General features: G+C 39.8%; 1 protein-coding gene across 9 annotated transcripts in view; it reads left to right on the forward strand.

Annotated features, from left to right (window-relative positions):
- Nucleotides 1-1,100: 1,100 nt before the first annotated feature.
- ZNF644 (zinc finger protein 644) overlaps nt 1,101-26,285 on the forward strand; it is a 78,923-nt gene continuing 53,738 nt past the window's right edge. For 4 of the 9 annotated variants that reach the window (XM_048860271.2, XM_075131648.1, XM_075131650.1 and 1 more), the window contains exon 1: nt 1,101-1,162. The gene's annotated coding sequence lies outside the window, so the exon portion shown is untranslated. Of the gene's footprint in view, nt 1,163-1,271; nt 1,411-1,638; nt 1,721-3,597; nt 3,735-26,285 lie in introns of those variants that run through there. The other 5 variants (XM_075131645.1, XM_048860272.2, XM_075131646.1 and 2 more) reach the window with 4 other exon arrangements.

The following is a 26,285-nucleotide window of genomic DNA, read 5'->3' on the forward strand; positions in this document are numbered from 1 at the left end:
ATTCACTAATTTGCTTAAATTGTCATCCATGGACAGGCATGCTGGGGGTGCAGCAATACCCCCTGGCTTAAGTGGTTATCATCATATACAGGGTTTACAGTTTTGCTCAATGGCTTTCAGCAACCCTACTATACAAATTGTTCCAATGCCACTGCCCAGGGAGCTGTACAAAACTTGGCAGCTCTCACAAAGAGCTAGGGTGACCATACTTTCCAAAGGGAAAATGGGACACAGTGTGGGGCTTTGTGCCCTCTTTTTCTCCTGCCTCCCTCCCCCCTCCCCCAAGGGATTGGCCTCAGGCACTTGCTGGACCCCTCCCATGAGCCTGTTGCTAGTCTTGGACCCTGTCGGCCCCCTGCGTGCTGAAACTCTCCCCCCTATGTATGGTTGGCATCTCTGCTTGCTCCCCACACTGTCTTCTGCACCCCACTTTTTTGACAAAAGTTTGTTCTTGCCAACTGAAGTTGGCAAGAGCAAATAGGACAAATACCCACTTTTGCCAATAAAAGTCAGGATGGCCGGGACAGGACTTACTAAACAGCCTACCTTGGCCAAAATGGGACATATGATCATCCAAGAAAGAGCCAAAATGAAGGACACAAAAAAATCACTCAAGCAGGAAACAAACTGCTGAGGGCCTGAGCCCTGTGGGTAACTCTTGTTCCAACCTTGCTGTCTCAACTTATATGGCTGAAGGAACTCTTTCACCTCTATAAGTGAGAGAACGCCATGGGATGATGAAGTGCAGGTAACTCCAGCTCCCAAGGGACGCTAGCCCTGTATAAGAAGTACTCTTGAAAGGGCTAGTCAGCCTGTGGGGGAGGGTTGCCAACCCTCCAGGATTAATTAAAGATAATGTCATGTGATGAAACTTCCAGGAATTTGTCCAACCAAAATTGGTAACCCCCACCCCAACCGCAAGCCTGGGGAGTGTGGAATTGTGTGCGTCCCACTGACACCTCAGCCAAACAAGGGTGCCTTTCGCCCGATGCCTCTGGGACGCTGGGGCTCTACGACGTGCTGAAGCGGGAAAGTTAAACGCATGCGTGTTTCTTCACCAGAGGGCCGTGTGTGTTACTGGGGGGGGCGGGGAGTTGCGCGATGACGTCACGACGCTGAGCGTGGGACGTAACCGCGGTGTGACGCACACCCTGGCGAGCCCGTGAGTTTCTCGATATGGAATTTTTTTCCCGGCGCTGACAGTGGGGGAGGGTGGTTCTCTGCAGGAGGGGGCGCGCGGGGAAAGGGTGGACCGCGCGTGCGGGGGGGGGACGACGACCCGAGTGGGGGCGAACCGACTGCCCTAGCGGCTCGGGGGCGTCCCCTCCATCCTGCCGCATCAGGGAACATGGCCGCCGCCGTCGCCGAGCTGGTGCGGCAAAGGGACTCGGCCCCGGCTGCCCTCGCAGGGTAGGTGGGCAGGCGGGGAGGCGAAGCGGGGGAGGCGGCGCTGCGGCCGGGCTGAGCGGGCTCCCCCGGAGCCCCGCGCGGGCAGGCGGGTGGCTTCCGCGCTGACCCGGCCCGGCCGGACACAAAGGGCTGCGCTGAGGAGGGTTTTGTTCGGTCACATGAAGCAGCGCAGCCAGTGAGCGAGGAGCTGGGAGGGGGAGCGGGGCCGCCGCCATTGCCAGGCGCTGAGGAGCTGGGGGAGCCCGGCGTCGCCTCAGGGGCGCGGGATTGCCGGCCGGCAGAGCTGGAGGCTGGGGCGCGGGGAGGAGAGGTAAAGCCCCGATACAGCGGTGCCCGGGCCCCCGCCGGCTGGCGGCTTGCTGCTGCTGCCCGCTGGGGCGTCCACACGGAGACTGGGATAGGAGGATGCAGAAGTTGCAGGGCAGCCGGGGTCACTCTGGGGATGACTGGCAGGCCCGATGTCCCTGGGTGTGGAAATCAGCGTGGTGGGCTCTGCCGGGTACGGTGCCCACCTCTCGGCACAGTAGTGGAGTGGGGCTTGCCACACACGGTGCCCAGCTGGGTGCGTGGTCATGGTGGCAGACAATGGCGTCCCCACTTGGGTGTGGTGTTACTCTGTTCCGACATTTGTCCCGTTCGCATGAAGCTGGGAGGTCAGCAAAACGTATGTCATTGTTACTGAAGCTGGCAAGTCTGTGGCCCATTGTGGAGTCTGAGAAGTCTGTGCTATGAATATGGTGGTGTCATCACTGTCTTCTGGGCACATGCTTCACAATATGCAGATGACTTACCAAAAGTTAGTAGTTCAGGTGTTAAAATTGTATCTGTGGGCTCAGATTCCATTTGAAGTTGAAGCCCTTTTGTCATTGTGCCCCTTGTTCAAAATCCCAAAATAAGCTTTCTTTCTTTGAATGCCTTATAGGTATTTTACCTCTTTTGAAAAGGCATGCATTGTGGCTCTGGACTGACAAGACATGCCATTAATAAAATCGTGCCCAAATAGGTTCCCATTGGCATTGCACAAAAATAACACTTTAAGCAAAATCTCACTTGCAATATTGAAAAGTGATACTCTGATTTTCTAGCAGTTAATTTAATTATGAAGGCTGCATCATGGAATTTAGTAGTTAGAAGCATATTAGAAACCGTATGCACCCAACCAAGGCAACCATTTTATCTTGGGTAGCTTAATGAGGACCTGAGCTACGAGAGCAACACTTGAATAGTTGTGTTTCTCAAACTCCATGATGGGATTATAACTGTATGTAGCTTTATATCAGGAATTCTACATAATATTTTTTCCATTAAAAGTAGGTTCTAAATTACTTGTTTGGTTCAAGATGTGAAATAATTTTAAACAGAAGAATCTTACTACACTAAGATGAGTAAGATGCTTCAAGACTTCCACAATTTAATTTAACCCTTCTGCATAAAATTCTTCACTACCAGGATTACATGATGCAGCTGATTTTGAAGACTGCAGGAGTGGAGTGATTAGACAGAGAAAATAAATCTTGAAAAGCTGCTAACGGATCACTTAGATGCAGAGAGAATGCAGCAATTCCCTTACTGGAGAAGAGTTTAAGCAGAGTGCATGGAAGAGCAGTGCAGTGTGACAATCCTATTACACTGATTTATAATCAGAGCTGTTGTTGCAGACCTGTCAATAAGATAGCCAAGTGATGTGGTGTAGAAATATTCATGAATTATAACCAGAATTTGCAATCGGCTTCAGAATATTAATTTATGTATTATTTCCACAGCCATCCAAGTAAAGCTTTTAAAACTGGATGTTTGTCTTGTGTCAAAAAGTGACATTCTGTTTTTCAAATAAACATGTATGAGAGAAGGGATGGAAAAATAAATTGGTCACTAATTTCACAAATTTTTTTTCTTGTAATGGCAATAACTAAAGGAAAGCCAGAATACTGTGTCTGTATACTCCTTTCATACATTTTAATATAAAAACTCTGCGTTTCAGTGCTTTTCCTCTGATTTCAGTGCAACATCTTCCCCTCTCCTCCTCCTTTCCAAATTCTCCCCAGAGTATGCAAGATCTATAAATCGTTAGATTCTGTAGTGCTAAATGCTATCTACAAAACAATACAAAGTACTTGTACGGTTTTTGAGTTAGCAATGTTTTCTTGCAGTGTTATCTTGAAACCTGTCTCTGCTGTTTCCATTTAGCTGACCTGGGTAGTCAGAAGAGAAGATGATGATAACTTTGAGCATCCTACATGTCTTCTCCAGCGACGTAACAGTTGACTGGAACTTGTGTTAGAGTGGTAGCGTCAGCAGTTGAATAAACAGGATATTGAACAATGGTAGTAATATTTTCCATTTTGAAATAACTGCATTCTGAATTTATTTATGGATATTTCGAGAATTTAAGGGATGACTGCATTTTATCATCAAGAAGATTTGTGTATATGGCTGTATGTATAAACTGAATGTACTAATGCACATGCATTTTTGCTTCAAGTTCCTCAAAATCGCCTCTGGAAAACACACACTCTGAAAAAATACTAAAGTGATGGACAGTATTAATTATACAGTTATTGACCTGTAGGTTTTTAATTTTGAGCACTGATAGGCTTACTTATAGACTTGCAAAAGCTGTTTAAGTTTAAAATTGGGGGGGGGGGGGAAGGAAGAGTATGGGGTGGTTACATAATTCCCATTGCAGTTTCATGAAGAAATCATTTTCACAATTTGTTGGACTCGGTGAAACTACTTGGACCTCTGATTCAATAGCCAGATGGGAGTTGCTGTTGATTATGGCACAACTAGAGTATATGGATTCTGTGGAACTCAAACCTTTCCCCCTCCCCATTGTTAGTTTTTAAAGAAGAAAACTGGTCTTCAACAATAAGCACAATGAGTAGTGCTCTTAGGAGAGGGCATCTTTCTAAGATTTTTGCTGCCTGGTATCTCAAGGTAGTGTATCCATTATTAACTTTGTGTTTTTAAAGAGCTAAATGAAATAGAATATAAGGCAGTTTGCTTTGTAGTCTACGGTAAAAATACAGTACTATTGGTTCTTTTTCAAAGGCATGAAACTTTGAAAAAGTGTAGGCTTTGTCTAAATAAGGAAGTTTTGACTGGTTTAGCTTAAATTGATTTTTTTTAAAAACTGATTTAAATTGACTCAAACCTCTGTGTGGTCATTTACTTCAGTTTAAGAGCTGCTTATTTTGATTTAGCATAAATAGATTTATCAATTTAAAATCATAATAAGCTAGTTTTATACCAGAATAAGTGTTCCCATCATTTTCCACCACTTTAACTATAAATTGGTTTTAAATCACATTTTTCATTAAGCCCGTACAGTTTTCTCTTGTAGGCATGTCCTAGTTATAGAAAAGTACTTCAGGTTATTGGCCAAGTATGCAAAACTTTGGGTGGATAATTAAAATTGTACAGAAATATGATGTTTTGCATATAAGCTGTTTCTCAGATGGATGCTACTAAACTAGGTAGTCCCAAAAATAAACTTGAAAGGATGTCAAATCACATGAAGTATCCTTGGAGGAATGCCTTTTCCCCATTTTAAAAAAAAAAAAAAAAAAAGCAGGGTGGGGAGAGAGAAAGCATCCTTTTTCATGCGCTTTTTTGCTTGAACAGGCTGTTCCCCTTAAAATTCAAAACTTCTGAATGTTTTCTGTTCCATTTGTGTGTGTACTACTTGTATTATTCATAGGTCATAGAAATATGCCTCCTGTCTTTGCTGTGCAAGGGCAATGACATAGTTAATATAGTTTCCTTCACCTCTTTAAAATTCCATGAATTAGACCATAGCTACAGTAATACTTTCTGTGCAAGATTTGATTAGTTTCTGAGATGACAGCTGCCTGCCAGTGGTGGACTTGGAGTTAGTGAGGCCCTATGCACAGTTTCATTTTCAGAGGGCCCCCCCTTGTGACCCAGCCAAGAAAACATTCTCTCATCTCCCCTGCCCCATTTTTCATTCTTTTTCTCTTCATCCTCCTCCTATATTATAAGTAATGGGAAGTAAATGAAAATAAAGTGAGGTACCTTGATTGGGACGGGGTTGGGGTGCAGGAGGGGCTGCAGGGGATGTGCTCTGGGAAGAAGTTTGGGTGCTGGGTGTGGGCTCTGGGCTGGGGCAGGGGAGGTTGGAGTGTAGGGGGAGGGGTGCAACTCTGGGAGGAAGTTTGGGTGTGGGGTGCAGGCTCTGGGCTGGGGGTTAGGTTGCAGGAGGGGGGCAGCGCTTACCTCAGGTGGCCTGGCTCCCAAAGTGACTGGCACACACACCCCTCTGGCAGCGGCTCCTAGGTGGGGGAGGCAACGGGATCTCTGCGTGCTGCTGCCTGCAGGCACCGCCCCCACAGTTCCCATTGGCCGCAGTTCCCAGACAAAGGGAGCTGTGGAGTCGGCACTCGGGGCAGGGGCAGCACACAGACACCTACACCCCCAAGGGGCCGCAGGGATATGCCAGCCGCTTCCGGGAGCAAAGCAGTGTGGAGGGAGGGAGGCAGGGAGCCGCCTTAGCCCTGCTGCTGGCATGTCTCTGTGCCCCTTGTGGGGAGGGGGTAGCGGTACAGTGCAGAGCCGCCTCCCTCCTCCCTGCCAGGGGCATGCAGAGATGTGCCAACCGCCAGCTGCTTCCAGGAGGGCCATGGGGCCACCGGCCACAGCATGCAAGCAGCCTGCCTGCCTGAGCCCTGCTGCACCACCGGCCGTGACTCAGGGGCAGGTTGTTAGATATTTGTCCTGCATTTTGGGGGCCCTCCTGTCGTTGAGGGCCCCGTGCCTCTGCATGGTTTGTTTCATGGTAAATCCGCTCCTGCTGCATGCCAAGAAAAGGCACTGATCAGTGACTTTGGATAGACTTTAATATAAGATTTCCAGATTGTTGACAGGAGTGTGTATTCTTTAGGAAGAGTAATGTTACTTGTTCAGTTTATAGTAGTCATCCTAGATCTTGGTATTAGTAGTGTTTTTCTCAGAATTGGACAATACTCAAATGTAAATAGTCGTTCTTTGAATATTTTGATTTATATTATTATTGATTATATTTTGATTCCTTGATTTGTATTATTTGAAGTGTAAGACAAATGATTAGTTGTGTGCACTTTGGCTGGTTAACAGTATACAGCAGCTGTTGTGATGAATAAGCACAGTTTATTATTGCCACTTAGGCTCTAGGGGGAAGAAACTGGCTTAACAGTGAGTATGCATTTTTGTTTTCTTCTACACCCAATGTTAACTAGCTTATTTAATGTTTCTTAGTGAACTTGATAATATTTAAAACTCCCTTTTAAACGAACATAAGCATGATGCTAATATTTATGGAATGGGGGTTAGTACTTCAGAAATGACTAAATTCACCAGCTCCATCTGAAAATTTTAGCTCTAAGGATTATTTATACTTTTTGATTTTGAGCAGTTTTAGCAGTTACTCATATGTAATTGACCAAATGAATGATGATAGGATGTTTAGTCTTTCAGCGTTTCTTGAAATTCGTACACAGTCAAGGCAATGTTAATATTAGGTTTAAATCAGTATGAGGTTCAGATTGGTTGGAAAACTGTTCCCAGAGAAAGAAAAGGAGTACTTGTGGCACCTTAGAGACTAACAAATTTATTTGAGCGTAAGCTTTTGTGAGCTACAGCTCACTTCATCGGATGCATGCAGTGGAAAATACAGTGGAAAAAATTACCCAATGGTTTCATGTTCTCTGTCTATATAAATCTCCCCACTGTATTTTCCACTGCATGCATCCGATGAAGTGAGCTGTAGCTCACGAAAGCTTATGCTCAAATACATTTGTTAGTCTCTAAGGTGCCACAAGTACTCCTTTTCTTTTTGCGGATACAGACTAACATGGCTGCTGCTCTGAAACCTGTTCCCAGAGAGTAGTTATTAGTGGTTCACAGTCATGCTGGAAGGGAATAACGAGTGGGGTCCCGCAGGGATCAGTTCTGGGTCCAGTTCTGTTCAATATCTTCATCAGTGATTTAGATAATGGCATAGAGAGTACACTTAAAAGTTTGTGGATGATACCAAGCTGGGAGGGGTTGTCAGTGCTTTGAAGGACAGGATTATAATTCAAAATGATCTGGGCAAACTGGAGAAATGGTCTGCAGTAAATAGGATGAATTCAATAAGGACAAATGCAAAGTATCCTACTTAGGAAGGAACAAGCAGTCGCATGCATACAAAATGGGAAATGACTCCCTTGGAAGGAGTACTGTGGAAAGGGATCTGGGGGTCGTAGTGAAACACAAGCTAAATGTGAGTCAACAGTGTAACACTGTTGCAAAAAAAGAAAGCATTATTCTGGGATGTATTAGAGGAGTGTTATAAGCAAGACATGAGAAGTAATTCTTCCGCTCTACTCCGCGCTGATTAGGTTCAACTGGAGTATTGTGTCCGGTTCTGGGCTCCACATTTCAGGAAAGATGTGGACAAATTGGAGAAAGTCCAAAGAAGAGCAACAAAAATTATTAAAGGTTGAGAAAATATGACCCATGAAGGAAGATTGAAAAAATTGGGTTTGTTTAGTCTGGAAAAGAGAAGACTAAGAAGGGCCATAACAGTTTTCAAGTATATAAAAGGTTGTCACAAGGAGGAGGAAGAAAAATTGTTCTTTATAACCTCTGAGGAGAGCACAAGAAGCAATGGGCTTAAAATGCAGCAAGGGAGGTTTAGATTGGACATTAGGAAAAACTTCCTAACTGTCAGGGTGGTTAAGCACTGAATTGCTTGCGGAGGTTCTGGAATCTCCATCATTGGAAATTTTTAAGAGCAGCTTAGGCAAACACCTGTCAGGTATGGTCTGATAATACTTAGTTCAGTCCCCTGCACTCATGGCAGGACTATATCCTTTCCAGTCCTATGATTGCTAGAACTTCTAGTATAGTGTCAGTGTATGGATGACTACTTCCAAGGTGCCTAAAATAACTAACTAGCGACATGTCTACGACTTTGTAAAAGTTTAAATTTTCTAAAAGTGGAATTGCAATTCTTTAAATGTAGTCTTGCCGTTCAAATTTGCATCCTTACTCTGTTTTAATAAGGAAAGTAAAATGATGTAAACTGACTTTATAAACTAATACTGCTGTCAAATTATTTTGAGGAACACTTATTTTTATAACTCATTTCAACTACCACTATTTAGTTCATTTATATGAAGCCACTACTGGATAATGTTACAGGACTTCCAAATGCAAAAGAAATCAAGCAAATAGGATATTAATCAGAAAGCCTTGTGGGAGGACGAGTTAGAATTGCTGCTTTTCAGCTGTCGTACAGTCACTGATGACAGAAGTCAGGATTATCCCAGCTTTTCTGTAGGAGCACCCATTTTGTGGATCAGTAATTGGCAGTTCTACATGGTAATACCTCACTTTACAGTTCTATGGTTCTCTGAACACAAAGGGCAAAACGAGGTGTAAATTCTGTAGCTTTCATTGGCTATGTAGGTGTTTCTTAAGTAATGTCCTCTGCTGTACATTTGGATTATTAAACTTTTGTACGTTAAAAATGGAAGAAAAATTAGGTATTCCTTAACAAAGCCAATCTGTATAAAATTAAAATAATTAATTTTTTGTGCTAAACTGAAGAGACCATCCTTATGTTGTCTGGTGAAAAGTTTAGCTACTTTGTGTTGTCCAGCTCCTGGGAAGGGAGGATGCTGGAATTTCTACCTAGGAACTGTCCAAAGCACACTGCGCTCCTACCCAACAACTTGAGGTGCCAGGAAGGCTGGGCTGACCCTTTTGGGGGCTCCATCTTTTGTGTTAGCTTCTGAATAGAGAGTGTCTGTTAAAATTTAAGTTCTGTCTGCTGTAGCTGTTGGAAGGGAATGGTAACAGACCAATCTTGTTAATTGTACTTTGTGGCATTTCAGAATGTATAGACACAGTTGTATAGACCCTTGTGTAGACACAGTTCCTACAGCTGGACCTCTTTATACCACCATATCAATGAAACTTTGTCCTAATGTTACTAAGACCAGTTCTGGGCATAGTGGGAAATTTTTAGAAAATTTTCCTAATGTAGATCAGGTTTGTGTCCTCACACGAAAATGCTTCAGGTATTGTATAAACATTGCCAGTACTGGTCTGAGTGCAAAAGCACAACAACAACAACAAAAGAGATATCATCTCCCCCTCTGTGCTTATGCCCTGCACCTTGGTGCATTGAATCTGTGGATGGCAGTAATGGTTACTGCAGTTTATTTCTTCCCGGTTCTATCCCACATTTGTGTGTGTACTTTGTCCTCCTGATCTTTTCTGTACTTGATTAGAGCTCTGAAAAATTGCGGAACCCAATAAGACAGATTTAGTATACTTTATAAGAACATTGCACTGAAGCTGACAAATTCTAAACTTGTTTTGAAAACTTTGTCCTGTCTTTTGTGCAATGAAAAACAAGTCACCAGATAGATGGCATTTTTAGAAAGAGCAGTTGGCAAGAGATTGATATTGTACTCTCACCACTTTCCTGAAGTAGAAGAAGGAAAGAAGGCATTGGTGAATTAGCCCAGGTTAGTTATAAAGAATGGGTGGGTTGGAGATGGAGAATCATAGAAATATAGGACCTGAAGGGACCTGATGAGGTCATCGCTAGTCAATCCTGCCTCAGTGTAGGGGAGTGAAGTATACTTAGACAATCCCTGAAAGGTGTTCATCTAACCTGTTCTTAGAAACCTCAAATGACAGGGATTCCACAACCTCCCTAGGTAACCTGTTGTAGTGCTTAACTATCCTTATAGTTAGGAAAAACTTTTTGATATCTAATTTGAATCTTCTTGCTGCAAACTAAGCCAATTACTTCTTGTCCTACCCTTGGTGGACCTAGAGAACAGTTTATAGCAATTATTTATCTATTTGAAAGACTGTTATCGTGTCCTCTCTTGAGTGTTCTCTAAAAATGCCCAGTTTTTTCAGCCTTTCCTCATGTCATATTTTCTAAACCTCTTACCATTTTTGTTGCTTTCCTCTGGATCTCCAAGTTGTTCACATCCTTCCTAAAGTGTGGTGCCCAAAAATAGGACACAGTACTGCAGCTGAGGCATCACCAGTGCTGAACAGAGCAGAACAGTCATTTCCCATGTCTTACATCTGATATTCCTGTTAATACATTAGCCTTCTTTGTCACAGCATCTCAGTGTTGACTCTTTCAAACTGTGATCCGCTATAACCTGGATCCTTTTCTGCAGTGCTGCTTCCCAGCTAGTTTACTTCTTGTCTTAATTACTATAATTTCAGAGCAGTTCTCCAATTTATCAAGATGATCCTGAATTCTAATCCCATCCTCTAGAGTGCTTGCAACCCCTCCCAGCTAGGTGCCATCTGAAAATTTTATGATCATACTCTCCATTCCATCATCCAAATCATTAATGAAAATATTGAATTGGTACCGGACCTAAGACAGACTCCTTAAGAAACCCCACTTGATATGTGCTCCTAGTTTGACTGAACTATTGAAAACTAGTCAGTACGGTCTTTCAGTGAGTTATTCACCCACTTTACTGAGCTTCATCTAGACCATATTCCATAGGAATGGATATAACAGTAGTTGGGGATATCTTGTGTATTTAAAAATTAAATCAAACTTAAGAACTAACTGTGTCAAAGCAGCAAGACAGTTGGTGATCGTTCCATGTTTTTCTGTGTATAATCAAATAAGACAGTGCCAGTCATCATCCTGACAGTTTTGACTGTGTAGTATCCTTTCCACAACTTTCGTCTGTCTGTTGGCTTTTTAAAATTTATTAGATAGTAAATGCTTTGGGACAGGATTGTCTTCCTGTATGTCTGTACAAAGCCTAGGATGTATTGGACACTATAGCACTGTAAATACTGTGGGGTGGGATTGGCAGACTTCTCAGGGAGCTGCCTTAGCAGTAGTTCCAATGAGCCAGATCCCAGCGGGAGAAAAGAAGGAACATGATTTACATCCTAAGCAGAGTTAGCCATCCCTTCCTCCATAAAGGCCTTACATTTAAACTTTCCAGGAGGTAATATTTACCCATTGGTTTTCCTTTGATTGCCTGGTCAATTCACTGTGGGTTCCACTGCTACAGAGATAGCACAGGCAACTCGGGGAAACTTGATGGGCTAGAGAGAACCTTCCGGACTGTGTCCTGGACAAGCGCCAACATGTGAATCCTAGGAAGAAAATGCAGTTAAAGAAATAGCGTTCACCTACAAAATAAAAATTTGTCTTTCTTAGCGCAGCCACTCAGCTATAGTTTTCTGGAAGGTTATCGCTGCTTTCCCCCATTGCACTAGCAGCAGTGTGCATCAACATGCACACAGAGATCTGCACAAGGGGCAGAATCAATAATGGAAACAACTTGGAAACACCATCTGAGCTCTAGTAGAACTGAAGTGTCACAATATTTACAAAAATGCCATACAGATACTTAAGTACATTCATAGATTTTTAAGGCCAGAAGAGACCATTACAATCATATAATCTGTCCACCTGTATAACATAGGCCACCAAATTTCACCCAGTAATTCCTGCTTAAAGCCCGAATCTTTGGTTTGTTTATTGTTAGATCTGTCACCTGGGCATAGTACCAAGAAGAGGTTTGCAGTCCAAATCCTGCATGGTTAGTCTCTGGAGCTTGAGTAATGGGCCTGGAGGGAGCCTTACTCAGCCCTCTGCAGCCAGAAAGAGGGGCCCTGCAGCTTGCTTTCTTTGTTGGCAGTGATCAAATTTAATTGGCCCCTAATGGACTAATAACCTACAAGTCAAAAGGGGTTGTTATCTCAGTCTGATCCTCCAAGAAGGAAAGTGGTTGCAACCTTCCATAATTGGCGTACTGTTGATTCTTTTTAGATCTGACTGATGTGGGGGAGATTGAGAAGGCTGATTCCACTTGTGTGTCACCTTAGCTCTGCCCTAGAATTAGGAGGTTTTAAAAGTTTGAGGGTCCTGGGGGAAGCAGCATTGAAGTTACCAATGAATCTTCCTAAAGAGATTAAGCCACAGTGAACTAGTATGCTTTAATTTATGCATATTAACTTCACACTGTTAATTTGTCTTAACTCTTGAATATAAATAAAACTGAAATGATTATTCTAGGTATAGTCTAATATGTTCATTTCTGAGCACTTCATATTAGAAAGAAACTAGAGAGAATTTGGACAAGTGCAACAAAGTTGACCAAGAGATTAGAAGGATTGATGTGTGAAGAAGTATTAAGACACTGTATAGCTCAACTGAAGAATTGATAAACTGTTTAAACATTGTTTCAGCTAAATTGGTTTTGGCATGGTTTAGTTGGTAAGTTCAGCTGTTAAAACCTTGTTTTAAAAATAGTTCTGGGCTCTAAAATTGTCTTTAACATTGGATGGCCAAACTGATGAAAAGTTGGCCAAGTAGAACATTATTTATACATTGTATGTTAACTTGGTTTTAAGCCCAGTGCAGATAGACCTGGAAGAACTTTAAAAGTAGTCTGCCAGTGTTGTGGGCACCTCAAGTTGAGCTTTTTCAAAATGACAGTGATGGAACAAGGTTCTAAGCTAATCTAGGAGAAAATTGAAATAGCTTTGAGAGGAGCTGTTTCAAAAATGTTTCCTTGTTGCCTTAGACGAGGCTGTGTTTGAAAATTTGAGCAAACTTTTCTTTATGGTGAGGGTCTTTCCTTCCCGTTTGTTTTTTGGTATTGTTCCAGGTCAGATTTTCAGAGTTTCTTCTTGCAACAAATTCAAGGAACCAGCAAATTAAATTGAAACAACATATGCTCATATCTTCATGTTTTTCAATTCATACAGCTTCATTAGCCTTAATTCTTTTTCTTAAAGTAGATTGTGTCATCCAAGGAATCTAGTAAAGAAAAATGCTTGATGTTAAGGAACAGCTTAATTGGGAGGGTACTGAGAAATCAAAGTGGTGCTATGAAGCACAAGCACTTGTCAGTGACATTCTTTGCTCAAATTTAGCTTCCCTTGAATGTCATCTGGGGACAGCACTACTCATTCAAAGATACTTACCTCTCTTCTTTTTCTCTCTAGAGTCTTGTCCTTTATCCTCTGACACAGACACAAAGCCTGGTGGTAAACTTAAGGATGCACACCTGGGAGCAATACTAACTAATAGAGTTGAGAAAGACACTTTGATGTCAGCTTCTTTTCTAAATATTGTCAGTCTTCAAGAAATTTTCAGGTGGCATACTAGTACCCTGGCTGTACCTTTGTTTATAATATTCTTAAATCAGAAAAAGATTTAAAGAAGCTGGCCTGTCCTCCTAATGTCACTTCTTTGACTTATTCAAGGAGATTTGGTTTCAGCTGGTTTTATGAATTTGGTGAAGAAGCCAGACTTATCAAATCCCTAAACATTCCTTAAGCTTTTCTGTATTCTTACTTCACCAGACTTATAGATAACAACTGTAGGATTTCATTGGCTCTGCAGAAGGTGTTTGAGCTTAAATAAATGGGAAATGTAAAAGTATTCAGAACTATTTATGGTTTCAGATTGACAAAGTAACCCACTCTAAAATACATTCCAGATACTGTTGGAATGTGTTTTGGAGTCTTTACATCCCTAAAATGTTTAAACAGGAAGGATTAATTTGCTGCATTCTCTGAGTATTCTGTATCAGATATGGTACTTCTGGACCCTACCCAGAAACTAATACAGAAAATTCTTTCCTGGGTATCTGGCTGTGAATCTTGTCCCTGTGCTCAGGGTTTAGCTGATCGCCATATTTGGGGTCAGGAAGGAATTTTCCTCCAGGGCAGATTGGAAGAGGCCCTGGAGGTTTTTCGTCTTCCTCTGTAGCATGGGGTACGGGTCACTTGCTGGAGGATTCTCTGCTCCTTGAATCTTTAAACCGCGATTTGAGGACTTGAATAGCTCAGACATAGGTGAGAGGTTTTTCGCAGGAGTGGGTGGGTGAGGTTCTGTGGCCTGCATTGTGCAGGAGATCGGACTAGATGATCTTAATGGTCCCTTCTGACCTTGGTATCTATGAATCTATAATATGGAGCGCTACGTTTACCCTTGAAAATCCTAACTTGTAGTGCTATTACACTAACAAACTAACAGACAAACTTAGGGCTACAAAAGTCCCAGGTGAAAATACTGAGGTGGCAACTTCAGGGCCAGCAGATGATCTAAACACATTCATAGCCATCATGTTCAGCCGTTCTGAGGCTGTTTTCATTATCTTTGCCCTTCAGAACTTTTCTTCTTTTGCCTTCTAATCCATCATTGGGTAGTTTGCCTCTGACCCGTCCCCACCCTGTACTCCATTCCTCATCTGGATTCTGTCTGGACAAGGAGCGGTGTTTCCTCTTTTGTTGGAAAGGAGCTGTCTGCTGTTCCTATCCCGAAAGGGAAGCCATTCAGATTTTTTACTAAAAAGATGGGTGCTTTCCCTTCTTTCTGCCAGTCAGTGTGTTTGCTATATTAGTGCTCCCATGAACTCCCCTGTTTTATGGGTCCTGGTGTGTCCTGCAAGGATTGGGTTCACTTTAGGGGTACAGACTGTGGAGATTTCATATAATGTCTCTGCATAAATTACTTGGAACTGTCATCTGATTGGCCTTTTTAGTCAATTTTTAAAGCTTAGGTGGTCAAAAGCCTCACTGACAAGGTGAGTGTTGCCCTTTCTCTTAATCTGAGTGCTCATTTTGGTTTGTTTCAAAAGGATTCTTGGTTCTGGTCCATTTGGCACAGGTTACATAAGCTATATACTGATAGGACAAGGTACTCTCACCAGACAGTGGAATATTTTCTACCTAAATAATTCTTCATCTGGAATCAGTTTCCCTCCAGTTAAAAATCTGGCATTGCGGTCTGTATTCTGAAGTTAATTGGGTTATTCTGGGAACAGCTAAAATGAAGTGCAAAATATATGATTTTCCCCATCTGTTCTGGATTTTCGTCAATCTTAGCTAAAGCAGATTTGAAACATTCTTCTAGCAGAGTTCTTTTGGTGTCTGTTGCTATCTCCCCTTAATCCAATAGGTGACAAGCTTCTCTTCGCTTAGCCACTAATCCCCCCCCACCCCACCCCCCATTGCCTTCTGGTAATATACCTTAGCCAGAAATATGTGGAAGTTTGTCTCTTGTCTGTCCTATCTCAATGATGTTTTTCTTTGAAACATCCTGTGTAAATTTCACATAATGGGATATTATCATGCATAAATTGGAAGAGGGATATCAATTTCCTCACCAAAACCTAGCTAATATATAAATATCTGTAACTTGGAAAAATGCAGCTGTATATACAGGGAAGGAAAAAATATTAGAAACAAATACTTGATAGTGGGAAGAAACCTGGGAAGCAGTAATTCTGAAAGAGACCTATAGGTAGTGGAAAGCAAGCTGGACAGCATGAGCTTGCAGTGTAAGCTGGCAGCTCGCACAATCATACCTGGAATATTATGTTAATTTGACATCCAGAACTAAACATAATGATACTGGCAAGGTTGAGAGAGTTAATTTGTTGTTCCACATTATCATGTGGCTGGAGGGATTAATTTGAATAAAAATTAAAAGAGCTAAATATTTATAGCTTGTCTAAGTGATGACTTAGCAAAAGGGGATTTGAAGGGAACAGTGCCTACAAATACTTGAAAGGTGTAAACAGTAAAGAGGGAGAAGAATTAATTAGTCTGCGATCTTCCAATGAACTCTCCCCAGAAAGACCTCTTCCCCACGTGGAGCACACTAACGTCAAAGAGACACTATGGGCAGAGGGATCTGCCTCTGTGAAGCTCACTGCAGGAGTGAGAAACTTTCACTATTATGTAGTAGTGTGCAATATAACTATGAATTAGGAGGAAATTAAGAGAATGAGAAAATCTACCTGATGGTCAAATGTATAGGCAGTAGAATAAATTTCCAAAGGAAGTGGTAAAAGCTCCTTTTTTCAGCACTTTTAAACTATTCTGGACAAAACACTAGAAAATGTACTATATAAAACAATCCTTTATTTACAAGAAGATGGACAAAATGATCTAGTGTAAGGGTTCCCAAATGTTTACAGAAGGTCCACATTTTAATAGAACAAATGTCTCATGGATCATCTATTTGCAGTCTCACATAGTGAGTACAGCAATGACTTATATAGGAAAGTAGTAGTAGGAACGTCTTAAATATGTCTTTAGTTTATCTTGATGCAAGTTAGTGGATCCAGGGTCTTGTGACCAGTCACTTCTCTGTGGCTTTCTATGGTCTCTTGCATGTCTAGTTCTATCATACTTCATCCTGTTTGTTATTCCTTGTTAATGACTAGGTCAGAAGCTTGAATCTGAGTTCTTGTCTTTATTTGACATTTCTTTTTAGACAATGAGACAATATAGTCACTTAGGTAGTCTTTACATGGGAAAGTTGCATTGGTTTAACATAAATTATTTTTTAAACCAATATAGTTAAACTAGTACAAATCTTGTTCAGATGATATTGTACTGGTTTATGTGCAGATTTTGTACAGGTATAATTATTTTGGTTAGGGATTTAATTTTATACCAGTAACAACCCCAAGTGTGGATGCAGTTATATTGATATAAAGATGCCTTATATTGGGAAAGCTTATTCCCCTTCCCATATGGAAATAAGCTATAACAGCATAAGCTTTTTTATTCCGCTGTAAATGCATCTATAATGGCATGGGATTGTACTGTTTAACTGTATCAGTATACTGAGTGGTATAACTTCTGTGTGCAGACAAGACTTTATTTTAATTTGAGTGGCTTATTTCAGTTTAAGTTAAACTGAAACAAGTGTCCATACAGGCTACGGCACTGGTTTAACTGTACCTTGGGATATACTGGTATAACTTTACTGTGTAGAGGAGGCTTTACAAGTAAATAACATAGTCTTCATTGAGTTGGATTGCTTGGCTGGCAGAATTATTTGTAAGTGAAACAGAGGACACAGTATTATATTGAAAAGTCAGAAAAGCACCTTGAGATGAGCAAGACTGACATGCATAGCACACACTGAAAAAGTGGTGAAGAGAGCTTGTCTTTGAAACTTCACTAGAAACCAAGTTGAACTTTGAAGGTAAGACTAGGGTAAAATATAGAACTTAAACCTGTGTAAAAGAAAGCTCCTAAGGATGTTGAATTAAATGTTTATTGCACTTGTTTTTAAGTGTGTGTTTTGCGTAACTTTGATCAAATAAGACCAACTGATCCTTTTGATTTACTGTTCTTCACCTTTTTTTTTTTTTTTTGCTGGGGGCTAACATCTTCATTTCAAAAATTACCTGCAAAAGGGGGAAAAATGGGCTTGTAACTTTTTTACCTCTTTGTGATATATAAAAAAGATATGAATGTATTTTTATTCAATATTAACCTCAGGATTAGAAACTGAGACACCTGGGGGACTTGTGAAATAATATTGCAAGAACCAATGGTGAAAGTTGAGCAGCTGAGAGGAGAGAAAGGGATTTTGACTTGCTTAATAACTTAACACCTGTTTCACCTCAGTGACTAACCTTTTGGATAAAAGATGTCTGTTTAAACATTTAACACTTGCACTTTTTCAGTTAAGATGATGAAGCTCTCAACATATTCTGACCATCTTCTCCTGTAAAAACTAGGGAAGACTAGATATAAGTTATAAAGGAGCAGAATTTGTACAAGTCCATTTTAAAAAAAAATTTTTTGCAGGCTATCTTTAAAACTGTTGATAGACAGTGATTGAATCCTATACAGAGATCTTTGCTCTCTGTATTTGGACAAAATAAGTTGTAATAATACTTTCCTCAGTGAAGAATGATCTGATAGTTGATTCTTGAAATTATGCATTATCTGTTGGAATTCTGGAACGTTCCTTACAGTAACAAGCTATGTAACTACTTTGTAGAGGTAGTAAAACTGAATTTGTACTAGTTCTTGCAGGAGGTAGTTTCTGTAAAGGAAATGAGTGAAACTTGAAGTCTTGTCTAGAAGGGGACACTCAGGAAAGTTAATCCAAATTGACTGATGGTGTGAATTATATTAATCTTTCTTGTATTCAAGTTTGTTAGGTCACATTTTTGTATTCAATTTGTAAAATCTGTAGAATTTTAAAATAACATTGAAACCAACATTTTCACATGCACAGCAAATACACTTTAAAAATCCTTAAAGGATAAGGTGGTGAAAAACTGACAATAGACTTCATCTTTCTAAATCACCATATTGAGAAGTCAAGTCTGCATGAGTTAGATATGGAGTCTTAGGCTACAGTACAGCCTATTTTGGCAAAACTTAATGTTGCTCAGGGGTGTGAATATTCCACCTCCATGAGCGACATACATTAGATCAGCATAAGCGCTTGAGTGAGCTTCTTTCATCGACAGAGTTTATACTGCTAGTGGAGGTGGGGTTTTTTATGCTGATGGAGAGCTCTCTCCCGTCGGCATAGAGCGTCTTCACCAGATGAGCTGTACCAGTACAGCTGTACCGCTGCAGTGCTGTACGTATAGACATGGCCATAGTTGCAGATTTTAATTTCCTGCCCCTTATTCAGAAATTTTCTATAAAATGTAAAATGAGAGACAAAGATTACATGTATTTTTGTAATTAAAACACATTTATCTTGCTGAAGATGCCATTATGTTCTCTTAAGTGAATGGTTACTTAAGCCTTCCTATTTCTTCTTCTCCAGTCTCTGTCAATTGTCTCCTTTGTAGTCGTGTACAGTGATTACTAAACTGCAATAGCTTCAATCTTAGTCATTTGCAATCTACTATGCCCAGTTCTGTGGACACTACTTTGGATTAGTGTGGATGTATTTTATCTAATAATCACTTCTTACTATAGTGGTGCTGTGATGCACATATATAAATTGGTGGCTAAAAATCTTTCCTAATAAAAACAAGTGCAATAAACATTTAGTTAAACATCCTTAGTAGCTTTCTTTTCCCTGACTTTGCTGTCCTTCCAATACTCTGATATTCGGGAAACAGTGGTGCAGTTATATAAGAACCTAAACAGGTGGAAAGATAACACACAGTTTACATTATAGTAGTACTCAATTTTGTTTATGTTGTAGCAATGCCTTTGACTTGAAATTTCAGCTCTATCTAGTTCACATTTTCAATAGGCTTCTTTTTTTTTCCTAATGACAGGTTTCAGAGGAACAGCCGTGTTAGTCACGAAAGCTCATGCTCAAATAAATTGGTTAGTCTCTAAGGTGCCACAAGTACTCCTTTTTTTTTTTTTTTTTTTTCCTGTATTTTTGTAGGCCATAGATTTAAAATATCCATCATATTGCTCTAATTGTCTACCAGTTGTGACTGGTATGATGCAAACTAGTCCACAAAATGTAGTAATTTTAGACTTTTATTGACCCAAATAATTTTTACATGTGAAATACGGATATGCAATATGTGATTAGGAAATACTATTAAGAATGTACATTAGGTTTAAGAAGGTAATGTAGAAGAAGGAATCTGAGTATACATAGCTGAAGAGACCATGCATTAAAGCAATTGGTCTCAAGTAATGGTCTCAAGCTGCAGTGGGGGAGGTTTAGATTGGATATTAGGAAAAACTTTTTCACTAAGAGGGTGGTGAAACACTGGAATGCGTTACCTAGGGAGGTGGTAGAATCTCCTTCCTTAGAGGTTTTTAAGGTCAGGCTTGACAAAGCCCTGGCTGGGATGATTTAACTGGGAATTGGTCCTGCTTCGAGCAGGGGGTTGGACTAGATGACCTTCTGGGGTCCCTTCCAACCCTTATATTCTATGATTCTATGAATTGCCACCTTTGGGTTTAAACAGAGATTGCAGCAAGAAGTGTTGGAATTGGCACATATTAGAACTGAAAAGAAAATGGCCACTAGAAATCGTTGCTGCTACAGCAACAACATGACTTAACTCCTAATGTACTGTTTTCATATATGATTTGAAATGTTTTGTAAGGCCTGCCTTTCAGGAAATTAGATGCTTAATGGGAATGTATGTTCCCATATAGTTATTTATAAGCTTTGATCTTTGTTAGTAGAATTTTATTTTATAATCACATTTCTGTAAGTGGATTGCTCTTTCAGAGTTTGAATTCTTAGAATCTTTTAATAATATATGACTGTTCTAAATATCATTTTAGTAAATCAGTCATTCATTCTTTGTAGAAAAGCAGTTATTTCTAGTTCCACATTGTAAAATGACAAATGAAAACAACATCCCAAAAGAAAAGTCTTCTCTCTCCAGTAATAATGAAAAAAATTCAGTATCCTTCCAGAATGTATTTGGTATCTAGAATATAATTCTACTTTTCAAAGAATGAGCCTTCAGAGGGTTTTAGTCCAACAAAGCCTTCATTGTTGATATTAAAATAATCTAAAAATGTCTAGTGGATTTTTTTTTTAAAGCCAGATCCTGCAAGTGAAACATGAAAGGTTCTACCTGAATGTATCTTATTGCATAGTTGGGATAGAATGGATTGAAATGTATAGGGTAAGCACCTGGTGAAAGTGTAGTTCCTGATGAAGAAATAACTGTTTTAAGATCTCAAACTATTATAAGTAAAATGCATTTTCCCTTTTGGGGTGGGGGGTGGAGTTTATATTTTTAAAGTTGAACTGTGAAGCCTGCAAGTCAGGAAATGGAAAAGTCAAGCTTGAATATATAAGCTTGACTTATGCACTTTTGTTTTTAAAAAACAAAGCATGAAGTGCAGTTTTTCAAATAAAAATTTTTTCACTGGAACACTGGGAAAGAGTGCATGAGAAAAGGCTAATATCCCGTTAAGTGACTGTCTGTAGCCTGTCACCTGCATCCTGGGGATAATCAACAAGACTCTGCCCGGCCCTAGCAGCTCAGTTATATAAACCAGAGCAGGAAGCAGAACAAGAGTGAGGGGAGTGGAAGCTAGGTGGGCAGCAGTTTGTAGGTACCAGCCTGTCCCTTGGATAGTACTCTTTTCTCATGCAGTGTTTCAGAAACATTCAAGCACTTCTTAATTAAGAAAGTTTTGTTTTCAGATTTTAAATATCTAAGAGAAGTGCTTTCAATGTTATTTTTTTGTAATGGGGAAAATGTGTGTTCCTCAAAAATGGCTGAACTATTCTTGCTAAAAGCTTCAGAAATATTCACCTTGGGGCAGAGGTCAAGTCTAAAACTTCTCAGCCTATAAGCAGCTGAAAATGGGGGTTTGGAATGGAAACACGGTACCCTAATAATAGCTGTTGCTATGGAATGAAGTCCATGAAATAAAATAGGATCTCTATAGCCCAAGTCTTTTTCTGTGTTGAGTTTGTATGTTCATGCAGCTTTGTAAATGTGAGATGATGGACAGCTGTAGTTTGTGCATACTGGAGATTACAGAGCTTTGACTTGGTGATACTATAGAAAAAGGAATTTTCTGTAATTCAAACAGGAGAGAAAATGTCAGCAGGTGACATGTCATGCCAGTATCACGTACTGCTAATGTGTTGGAGAGATTTTGCTGACACCTAGACCTAAAAGAAGGTTAGGGCAAAAAGGATGTTGCCAAGCTTATATATAGTGGAAGCAACTTGTGGATCGGAGTGAAATGGAGAGAGAGACTTGCATTATGTTTGAGTTAGCTTTCCTTGTTCAAGAGAAGCTGTTAGTTTTGAGATATATAGATGAAGGAAATTGAGACAGCTAGTTTACTTGGTCAAGATAACTAAGGTAAAAGGTGGTGCTGAAAGACATACAACCGAGTATCAGTGTGATATCTCTAATTTGTAACTTAAGATGGCAGGGGTGAAGGTAAAGGTAAAGAATTGAATTGCATTGTTTCTTGTATCTTTGATGTAATCCTACTACATGGCAGTTCTTATTGTAAGAGACCCCAGACGCTGACATAGCAAGAGGTGGCAAACACATTTTTATTTAATAAATACTGTGTTAACTCTATGTAGTATTACCACTAATCATTTGTTTTTCTTTTGCAGAGTAAGTAAACTTTCAAGTAATAAATACGCATATGTAATCTGTTAAGGGTTTGAGGCAATAAAATGTTTTCAAAACTTTGCCATTTTCATTTGTACACTTACAGTTCAGTCATTTACTTGTTCATTGCTTTGACTGTATACTGCCCAAACAGTTTTTTAAAAAAATAGTATTTGAATTCTGTTCTCTTTCCTCCCCTACCCTCTCTAACAGAAACTTCTTAAAATTAAATATTTTTGTTTGTTTAGGAATGCGGAGGGAAGAAAATAACCATTTCTATTTTTAATAGTAAATTCTGTTTGTCCATCCAAGAGTCTACAGTCTACTGGGGATTTCTTTCTTTCTGACATGAGGGAGGGCTCTTTTAGTCATTTAGTAGCATTGTATAAGTTTGGAATAAATATCCATATCTGTAAATATCTTAATTGATGAAGTGCATGTCCTTGTTCCGTATCTTTTCATTCATTCCTCATTTTAGCTCCTTTAATTACTTTTTTCCCTCTCACTGAGAGACACAATTCTTCACTGCTTTGTTTTTCTTTTTTGGCATGTAGGGACTTGTAATCTATTTGTCTGGACTGTATAGGCTATGAAGTTGGGTGGTGGTATGTTTTGTTTTATTTCATTTTTTGTTACCATCAGTTCTATTTGTTTTGTGTGCTCATCAGGCATCTCTTTGAACTGTTTCACCATCTATGATTAGGACTGTCAGCAAATAAAAACTTTCTCTAAGACCAGAAAATTGAGAGATCGCAGAGCTCCCCAAAACCGTGGTGAGGCTTGCATGTGTACTATCAGTTCTTCAATTAGGGTGATTGGACAAAGGAATAAATGCAACTTCTCTGAGCAGCCGATGAAGTGAGCTGTAGCTCACGAAAGCTTATGCTCAAATAAATTTGTTAGTCTCTAAGGTGCCACAAGTACTTCTTTTCTTTTTGCGGATACAGACTAACACAGCTGCTACTCTGAAACTTCTCTGAGATTAGTTTTCTTCTAGACCCAAAAGCTCATTTGACTGGCCAAATCTAGCAGCAGATTCAGGAAGCTAAGGGCAGATGTACACCTATCTGACGGGAGGACTTCTCCCATTGACGTAGCTGCCATTGTGCTCTCTACACAGGGGAATAGGTCTGGATAACTGTGTCGCTTAGGGGTGTGAATTTTTCACATTCTGAGTGACATTGTTATACCGGTGTAAGATTATAGTGTAGACCTGGTCTAAGTCTGGTTTTCTTCTCCTTAGTATAAGGGAAGGTTTCTTGAGCAAATGTAGAAGCCTTTGGCCTCTAGGAGAAATGTTAAATAAAAATACAGTTTCAGCTTCTGATACTGCAAACACTTTTGTGCACATGCTTAACTTTAAGCTCAAGTAGTCAAATTGAAGTCAATGGGTTAATTCATAAAGTTACTTACCCCTTTTAGTGCTTGCAGGATCAGTGTTTTAATTTTCAATATTTTGTTTTGCCTCTAGCAGTTTTGTAAAATTTAAATAAGATAGCTTACTACTGGCATTAAAAGAAAAAAGCTAGGGCTGTCAATTAATCACAGTTAACTCACGTGATTAACTCAAAACAATTAAACACAATTAAAAAAATTAATTATGATCGCAGTTTTAATCGCACTGTTAAACAATAGAATACCAATTGAAATTTATTACATATTTTGGATGTTTTTCTACATTTTCATATATATTGTATTCTGTGTTGTAATTGAAATCACACCCCTGATCAATATATTCTTTTATTACAGATATTTGCTGTAAAAATAAAAGAAATAGTATTTGTCAATTCACCTCATACAAGTACAGTAGTGCAATCTCTTTGTCGGGAAAGTGCAACTTACAAATGTAGATTTATTTTTTTTTGTTATATAACTACACTCAAAAACAAACCAATGGAAAACTTTAGAGCCTATTCTGTGTTGTAATTGAAATCATTATATTTGAAAATGTAGAAAACATCCAAAAATGTTTAAATAAATGGTATTCTATTATTGTTTAACAGTGCAATTAAATTTTTTAATCGCTTGACAGCCCTAAAAAAAGCATTTATAATTTAGCTCTTTATAACTTTTACATTTCAGTAGCACAGGTTATCACATTAGTTTTAAAAAGCCTCAAATCTGATTTAAATCAATTTTTAAAAAATCATGTGTTCAAATCATGATGTAAACCAATGATCTAAATTGCTCCACCCTGGGTGCTACTTTTACTCTTAGGAATCGGATGTGGATAAAGTAATTTCAGACTCCTGAATGAACCATAAAGATCATCCAGGGTCCCTCCCTATGTAAGCATTTAAAAGGAACAGGAAGCTGTGTACCTCATATAGAGCTAGTTAGCCTTGCTGATTGCCTATGTGAGTGATTGCAATCTGATGAGTTCACATACTCAGTCCAACTGCTGAGTCAGCTATAGTAACTGACTCAGAAATGACTGGCCTCAGATAAGTGCTACTTTTTTTCAGTCCATTTCAGAGGCAATTACATAAGTGGGAAGAGGAGTACCTCATGAGGTGGTTATATAGTTCATACTTCCCTAGATGGGGAAGCTGGGATTTAGCTAGTACTCTCCTAGTGTGTATACACTCTGTTCTTTCTCCCAATCCTTCTCACCTTAGTTCTTAAGGTCTTCAGATCTCTTTAAGATCATGGTAAGACTCTAATACTTCAGGCCTGCAACAAGTGAAAGCCAGAAAGTGAACATGGTGAAATCTTTTCCTTCTGATAAGTAAGTTTTTTTTAACTTGCATTTCTCCGATTATAATTTTGGAGCGGGAACATCCTACTGAGTGTAAATTTCATACCTAACGGATAATGAAGTCTTGTAAACTCCAGAAAGTGTCTGAGATCAGGACTACACTTGGAAGGCTTTGCTGGTATAGCAACACTGGTATGCTATGCTGGCAGAGCTCTCCTAGCGTGGATGTAGTTTATATTGATAAAACTGTGCTTTTCCTATTATTGCTTATTCTGGGCCACCCCCTCCTTCCAAGTGAAATAAGTTATACTGGCAAAAGTGCAGTTTTGCTGGTATAGCTGTGTCTATGCTCAGGGGTTTTGCCAGGTCAGCTGTCAGTCAAAATCACACCTCGTCACACCCCTGATCAATATAATTCAGAAAAAGTTTGTAGTGTATGTCTAGGATCAGCAGTTGCAAATATCAAAGGTGGATGCAGCAGTAGATTCCTTAGCAAATGACAAGAATTCATTTGGGAAAGGGCTCCGTCCTGATGGAATAAACAGATATGAAGATAGATGATTCCCTCAGAAAAAATATAAAGTGTTGACAGGAGCGCTGCAGGCTTCTATTTAATCAATGTAGATTCATCGTAGCCTTTACACAGGCCACAATAGCATAGTCCAGTGCTTCTCAAAAATTCATAGCATGAAACAGATTTTATTAGAGAGATTTATGAATTACCATCCCTCCCATTCATGGTTGCAGGGATGACTTCTCTTTCCACTCACAACTGCCAGCTTTTCAAAGAGAAGGTTAAGAGGTGACTTGATCACAGCCTGTAAGTAAGTAGACAGGGAGATATCTGATAATAGCAGACAAAGGCATAATAAGAGTCAGTGACTGGAAACTGAAAGAAGATAAATTCAGATTAGAAACAAAATGCAGATTTTTTTTTAAGTTAGGGAAATTAACTTTTGGAACAATTTACCAAGATCTGTGGTGAATTCTCCATCATTTGAAGTCTTTACATCAGGATTAGATATCTTTCTATAAAATATACTGAAGCTGAACCATAGGATGTGAGCTTGATCCAGGAATTACTGGATAAAATTCTTTGACCTTTTATATAGAAGGTCTGGCTAGAAGATGATTGCAATGGCCTTAAATCTCTGAACATCCTTGTGAGAATCCCAGCAATTCCTCATTTGGGAATATTATATTGGGAAAGGGTTTTTTGGTAACTGCTGTGTGACCAGTCACTACTTTGTGGACTGCAGTTTGTGAACAAATAGCATAATGAATGATCTTTTAGCTTTTCTGGTGAGCTACTGATTCTGTTT

The sequence above is a fragment of the Caretta caretta genome, chromosome 8 (assembly GCF_965140235.1).
Source record: "Caretta caretta isolate rCarCar2 chromosome 8, rCarCar1.hap1, whole genome shotgun sequence".
NCBI lineage: Eukaryota > Metazoa > Chordata > Testudines > Cheloniidae > Caretta > Caretta caretta.